General features: G+C 40.5%; 1 pseudogene; it reads left to right on the top strand.

Moving 5' to 3' along the window:
* The first annotated feature begins 885 nt into the window (after positions 1-885).
* LOC102617707 (putative receptor-like protein kinase At3g47110) lies at positions 886-3,903 on the top strand (annotated as a pseudogene).
* The last annotated feature ends 4,151 nt before the right edge of the window (positions 3,904-8,054 follow it).

Raw genomic sequence — 8,054 nt, 5'->3', positions numbered from 1 at the left:
GGATTTAAGCTGAAACTTGATTAATTATAATATTCGAAAGGCCGAGGCGTAACAATTTGCAATATTTTATCAATTATTCTGCACGCGGAAGAAAAATAAAATTATTTCTGCCATTTGCAAAAGAAACAATATTTTTTTCTCTTTTAGTAATGTTACCTTACTTAACCACTAGGGCTTCGTCCAGTGGCTAGAGCCACTTCGTCACAAGTGTGAGGGACGTGGTTCGAGCTCCCGCAGACGTATTTCAGAAGTTTAATGACGTCACCTTAGAGGGTTAAAATCTGAGGGAGCGGTGCCATATCAGAGTTGATGTAAATTGAGAGCAATGTCGTATTAGAGTTGATGAATATTTGAGAGGGTTAAAATCTGAGCGGACGGTGCCGTGTCAGAGTTGATGTAAACTGAGTACGGTGTCGTATCAGAGTTGACGAATATTTGAGAGAGTTAAAATCTAAGCGGTGACATATCAGAGTTGATGTAAACTGAGAGCGGTGCCGTATCAGAGTTGATGTAAACTGATTTCAGTAACTATATAATTGTAAATATCATGAGCAATAATCTCCTAAAAAAAATATTACCTTACTTCTCTTTGCAAATGCATCTTTTTATGCTCAATAAACGTGATTGTTTATTATTATTTAATGATGTGTAGTTGGTGGTGCGTTAAGACACCCGCCGTTCTAAATAAAGTGGTAAGCGATATATATATATATATATATATATATAAATTATATGTATATGGCAGGGGCATGATCAACACCTCCAGATTAATTCACAGACCCTGCATTGTTGAACCTCAAGTTCTAGCAAATTATCCAACTTTCTCAAATTTTAAAATTCACTCTTTCTTTTCCAATTAACTCCAAAAGAAAAATTCCATTCAACATGGGCACGACCACGAGAGTGTCTTTGCCGTATTTTGTTGTGCATGCTGCCCTTGTCCTGGTATTCTGTTTCAGCTTTCAGTTCGTTCCGAAATCCCATGGTGCGAGGGCCGCTAGAGTTGCTGGGAACGAGACAGACCGAGAAGCCTTACTTGAATTCAAGTCCAAGATCACTGTTGACCCTTTTGGTGTTTTAGGCTCATGGAACGAATCCAGCCACTTTTGCAAGTGGCATGGTGTTTCATGTGGTCATAAGCACCAGAGAGTCACAACCTTGGACTTAAGAGTCCCTTAAACTTGCTGGCTCTATTTCACCTTACATTGGAAATTTGAGCTTTCTTAGAAGGCTACATCTCGAAAACAACAGCTTCACCCATGCAATCCCTCCAGAAATTGGTCGTCTACGAAGATTGAGAGGACAAACTCTTAACAACAACTCAATTGGAGGGGAAATACCTGCCAATATGTCCCGTTGCTCAAACATTATTCTTATGGATCTATCCGTTAATCAATTGCTGGGAAATATTCCTCCAGAATTCGGCTCCTTGTCAAAGATTAAAGATCTCCGTTTATTTATGAACAATCTGACAGGCAGCATACCTTCTTCTTTGGGAAACTTATCATCCATTATTCGACTTTCTTTGACCTACAATAATATAGCCGGGAGTATTCCTGATACTTTAGGCTACCTGGAGAATCTTTCCTTTCTGGCATTAGGCGGAAACATGTTGTCTGCCACTATTCCTTCCTCAATCTTTAACCGCTCTTCCATCACAACTTTTAGTGTGGTATTAAACCGAATGCAAGGAAATATTCCCTTGGACTTTGGTTTCACTCTCCCAAATCTCCAGCATTTCGGCATTGTGTTTAACAATTTTACTGGTGCTATTCCACCTTGTAGTGATTTAACACCCCTTAAGACTCAAGATGATAAACCACTGCCCAGGAGACTCTAGCCAAGATCAAACAAGTTGCAGAAGAAACCAAGCTTTGATATCAAGACTCTAACATGGATTCCAATTAGCCCTAGGTCTAAGATTAATATCACAGAGTATAACCTAACCAAGAAGCACTTCACAAACACACAAGAAACATAATCTTACGTGGTTCGATTGTGCATGAAATGCACAATCTACATCCACGGGAGAAGCCACAGAAAAAGATTTATTGAAGAATCAAGAAGATAAATATAGAGCTTCTAAACAAGAGATTACAAGCAACAAGAAGAACCTCTCTCACTCCTCAATCTCTCTCTCAAGCTCTCACTGAACCACACGTCTTTCTCCCTCAACAACCAGTTTTATACTCCTGATGCTGAAACCCAGATTGCACAGAATCTGGACACGTGTGTAACGGTATTTAACAAACTTGATTCGTTCCTTCACAAGCTAGCTCACGTGCTGAGGGCCGAGTCGTTTCGTCTTTAAACTTAAATGTCTCGTGCTGCATGTGACAAGTGATTGAAACCATTTGATCCAAACGAAACCGTTTTGGGGCTTTGAGTTTTCGATTCATTGCACTCAAGCCCACACACCTTCTATAAACAATGCCTCCAAGTTGGAAGAATTTCTAGCAGCAGAAAATAAACTAACTGGGGAAGTGCCTCATTTGGAAAAGTTACAAAGACTTTCTCAGTTCGTAATTACAGCGAACCATCTCGGAAGAGGGGGACGCGATGATTTCAACTTCCTCTGCTCTTTGACCAACGCTACTAGATTAGAGTTATTGCTACTCAATGACAACAATTTCGGAGGGTTAATACCCGAATGCATTAGCAACTTCTCAACGACTCTTGCTTCGTTGTTTCTTGACAATAATAAAATTTTTGGAAGCATTCCACCCGGGATCGGGAAGCTTGTCAATTTACGCAGACTATATGTGTGGAACAACAAATTATCAGGTACGATTCCCTCTGCTATAGGAGATCTCCAGAATTTAAGGATGTTAGGCATGAGTGGAAACAGATTTTCAGGAAATATTCCACTTTCTGTTGGAAATTTGAAAATGTTAATCCAACTAGAAGTGAGTGAAAATTTTCTTCAAGGCACCATCCCTTCAAGCCTATGCCAGTGTAAGAGCTTGATAGGAATTAATTTTTCCAAAAATAATCTCAGTGGTACCATACCTCCCCAACTCTTTGGTCTCTCATCCCTATCAATTTCTCTTGATTTATCTAGAAACCATTTCACCGGTTCCCTTCCCATAGAAGTTGGAAATCTGAAAAATCTAGGTGTATTAGATATTTCAGGAAACTTGTTATCGGGTGAGATTCCTATTAGTCTTGGGAGCTGTACAAGTTTGGAAAAATTACTGATGCAGGGCAATAAATTCTATGGTCCAATTCCTTCATCATTGAGATCTTTACGAGGTCTTAGTGTTTGGGATTTCGCTCAAAATAATCTCTCAGGGGAAATTCCTAAATTTTTAGCAGGATTTAAACTTTTAGAGAATGTAAATCTATCTTACAATGACCTTGGGGCAAGGTACGTACCAACAGAAGGAGTCATCAAAAATTCAAGTGCTACGTCAGTTATGGGAAACAGTAAGCTCTGTGGTGGCATACCAAAATTGCAATTTCCTAGATGCACCAAGAACAATTCAAGCAATCAGAAGATCTCTCGAGGATTGAAAGTAATAGTTTCAATTATCAGTGCCTTTTCAGGATTACTTATAGTATCATTTTTCTTTTTCTCTTGGCTCCAAAGGAGGAGAAAACTAAGAAAACAGTTGTCAGGACCTAAACTGAGAAAAGCACTTCCAAAAGTGTCTTTATGAAAGTCTCCTGAAAGCAACTGATGGATTTTCTTCAACACATTTGATTGGAGTTGGCAGCTTTGGCTCTGTGTACAAAGGACTACTTGATGAAGATGGAACTGTTGTCGCAATCAAAGTGCTTAACCTCCAACGTCCAGGAGCTTCCAAGAGTTTCATGGCTGAATGTAAAGCCTTGAGAAATGTACGCCACCGAAACCTTGACAGGGTCATAACATCTTGCTCAAGTGTTGCTTCTCGACAATGACTTGAATGCTCACGTTGGTGATTTCGGGCTAGCAAGATTTCGTCAAGAAATATCAAATCCAAATCAAAGCAGCTCTCTTAGAGTAAAAGGAACAATTGGCTACACAGCCCCAGGTTACATTTAAATGCGTTACATACTTACATTATTGAGTTTTCCGCCTATTAATTTCTTCTCAAAATTATATAACTATTTCTTGTGATTTGTTTACTAATGACAGAGTACAGCTTAGGAAGTGAGGTGTCAACAAATGGCGATGTTTACAGTTACGGGATATTGTTGTTAGAAATGGTGACAAGAAAAAAAAACCACAGATGCTTTGTTTTGTTAGGAAATTGGTGGGTGAAGCAGACACGCAGCTAAAGTAAAATTGATAGAAAAATAAAGAACAAGCACAAAAGAAAATACCAGAAATTACGTGGTTCGGCTTTTAGCCTACGTCCACGGGCGAAGACAGAAAGAAATATTATACTAGTGAAAAGGAGTTACAAGTATTGTAGTATTTTAGCTCACTACCCAAAACCCCAATACACCCAAACTCTCAAATCACTAAGCACACAAAATTCTTTGCTCTTGCAAGAATCACTTCTCACAACTCTCAATTCTCTCTACAAAATTGGATGATAAATGAATTAGGGAGTTCTCCCTTTTATAGCCAAAAAATGGTAATTAAAATAATATATACATATTTCAAATGTTGTTGCCAACTTCTTCTTTTTCTCCATTTGGACGGCACCATTTTCTTTGGCCGGCTGCACCATTTTCTTTGGCCGGCTTGTCAAAGCCAACTTGAATTTGCCTTGTGGCCACCGACTTTGACATTTCTCCCACTTGGAGATTTGATTGAGAATCAATCAATCTCCACATCATCCTTTCTGCTTCGCCATAATCATGTTGCCTACGTTTCTGCTAGGCCACAAGAGGATCTACTCCAGACAAACTTATCAGTATTTATCGGCTTGGTCAAAACATCTGCTAGGTTCTCTTTGGTATGGATTTTCTGCAAATCCACACTTCCATCTTCCACTACTTCACGAACGAAGTGATACTGAACTCCTATGTGCTTTGTCCTGGAATGAAAGGCTGGATTCCTTGCAATGTGCAAGGCACTCTGACTGTCACAAAACACAAGAATTTTCTGTTGTTTGTGCCCGAGCTCCTCCAATAACCTTTGTATCCAAATAGCTTTCTTGCAAGCTTGTGTAGCTGCCATGTATTCTGCTTCTGTTGTAGATAAAGCCACAACGGTCTGCAGTTTCGAAACCCAGCTTACAGCTGCTCCCGCAAGTGTAAACACATAACCAGTAGTGGATTTTCTTTTATCAAGATCTCCTGCAAAATCTGAATCCACATAACCCCTGACAGTAAACTCTGATCCTCCATAACATAATGCAACATCTGAGGTTCCTCTGATGTATCTCAGAATCCTTTTCACAGCTATCCAATGCTCTCCACCAGGATTCGCCATGTATCGACTGACTACTCCCACTGCTTGTGCAATGTCCGGTCTAGTACATATCATAGCGAACATCAAACTTCCCACTGCTGATGCATACGGTACTCGAGACATCTCCTTCCTCTCCGCTTCATTGCTAGGACACATACTTGAGGATAATTTGAAATTAACAGGAAGTGAGGTAGAAATTGACTTACAATCTTGCATGTTGAAGCGCCGCAAGATTTTCTTCAAATAATTCTTCTGCGAAAGCCAAATCTTCATGTTATTTCTGTCTCGGTGAATTTGCATCCCTAGAATCTTGTTTGCTGGTCCCAAGTCCTTCATTTCAAACTCCCTAGCCAACTGTGCCTTCAATTCTTGGATTCGATCTTTATTGGGACCTGCTACCAACATGTCATCCACATACAACAGCAAAATGATGAAATCATTATCTTCAAACCTCTTGTAATATGCACAATGGTCTGAACTGAGTCTGTTGTATCCAAGGCTCATAATGAAGGAATCAAATCTCTTATACCAATACCTCGGCGCCTGTTTGAGACCGTATAGAGATTTGTTCAACCTGCAAACCAAGTTCTCCTTTCCTGTTTCTGCAAAACCTTCTGGTTGGAGCATATATATTTCTTCTTCAAGTTCTCCATGAAGAAATGCAGTTTTCACATCTAACTGCTCTAGATGTAGGTCAAATGTGGCACACATTGCCAAAACTATTCTGACTGTTGTGAGTCGAACCACCGGCGAAAATATCTCGTTGAAGTCAATACCTTCTTTCTGAGCATATCCTTTCACCACCAATCGCGCACGATACCGCTCCACTTGGTCATTGCCATCACGTTTGATCTTGTATACCCATTTGTTTCCAATGGCTTTTCTTCCGTGTGGTAGTGGTACAAGTTCCCATGTCTTGTTCTTGTGTAGAGCTTCAATTTCTTCATGCATTGCTGTCATCCACAAAGCAACATCTGAGCTGTTTAAAGCTTCATGGAAAGTTGAAGGCTCTCCATCCTCTGTTAGAAGACAGTATGCAACGTTGATCTCTGTGACATACTCCGAGTGCCACGTCGGCGGTCGTCTCTCACGAGTTGACCGACGAACTTCTGGAGCCTCAGACTCGACTGGTTCTTGTTCCTCGTGCTCTAGTGCTGCTTCAGAAGAATCTGAATCTTCTAGATTATTTTCCACATATACTGGCACAGTCTCTGACTTTTCTTTTGTAGTGCCATCATCCTCATCTCTCCTTTGCAGTTGATCTTCTACAAAGATAACATCTCTGCTGATGACGATCTTGTGGGCAGTGGGGTCCCACAGACAATACCCCTTTACTCCATCAGCATACCCCAAGAAGATACATCTTCTAGATTTTGGATCCAGCTTTGTTCTTTCTTGGGCATTGTACATCACGTACACAGGACATCCAAATGCATGTAGGTAGGAATAATCAGCTGGCTTTCCAGTCCACATCTCCATCGCTGTCTTCAGCCCAATAGCTGTAGATGGCGATCGATTTACTATATAACAGGCAGTTTTGGCTGCTTCTGCCCAGAATGAATTAGGTAGACCAGCAGTCCTCAACATAGCTCTTATTCTTTCTGTAAGAGTTCTGTTCATCCGCTCCGCCACTCCGTTTTGTTGAGGAGTGTATGCCACCGTGAACTGCCTCTGAATACCTTCTTGCTTACAGAAAGCAAGAAACTCACCGTCTGTATACTCTCCACCATTATCCGTCCTTAAGCACTTGATCTTTTTACCAGATTCAAGTTCCAACCGCGCTTTATATTCTTTAAACACTAGAAATACATCTGACTTTTTCTTAATTGGATACACCCAACATCTTCTGGAATAATCATCAATGAAAGTCACCATGTACTTTGCACCTCCCATGGATATATCCGGTGATTCCCAAACATCAGAATGAATCAAGTCTAGAATGCATTTACTTCTAACAATAGATCTACTGAATTTTAATCTATGCTGCTTACTTGTAACACAATGCTCGCAAAATGGTAAACTTACCGATTTGAGCCCTGGAAGCAATTTTCGCTCAGAGAGAATCTTCAAACCTTGTTCCGACATGTGGCCAAGTTTGAGATGCCATATCATCGTTGACTCTTCTCCATTTGATGCGACACACGCATCAGCCTCCTGTAGCGTTTCTCCTTTAAGCATGAATAGATTAGCACCGATCTTTTCTGCCTTCATCAATACAAGCGCGCCTTTAACGATCTTCATAATTCCATTCTCCACATGAGTTTTGTACCCATGACTATCCATTTGTCCCAAAGACAATAGATTTTTCTTCAGGCCGTTGACATGTCGTACCTCTCCAATTGTGCGAATTGTACCATCAAACATTTTTATTTTGATAGTACCAATACCAGCGATCTCCAAGGCATGATCGTTACCCATATATACAGATCCTCCTGAGATAGGTTCATATATGTGGAACCATTCTCTCCTAGAGGTCATGTGCCAGGTAGCTCCTGAGTCTATAAGCCAGACATCAGAAAGTCGTTTTCTGCCTTCTGAAACAATTGTTGCCTCGCTGTAGAGTATTTCGCCATCATCCGAGGTACTTGCTACACACCCATGAGCATTTGATGACTCAGGTTCTTTACCCTCTCTTCTCTTCTGATTACTCCAACACTCCTTTTTGACGTGCCTTTTCTTGCCACAATTGTAGCATTTAACATTCTTC

This window comes from Citrus sinensis, chromosome 4 (assembly GCF_022201045.2).
Source record: "Citrus sinensis cultivar Valencia sweet orange chromosome 4, DVS_A1.0, whole genome shotgun sequence".
Taxonomy (NCBI): Eukaryota; Viridiplantae; Streptophyta; class Magnoliopsida; order Sapindales; family Rutaceae; genus Citrus; species Citrus sinensis.
The sequence above is the reverse complement of the archived record's forward strand: the minus strand, read 5'-3'. Positions and strand labels throughout refer to the sequence as shown.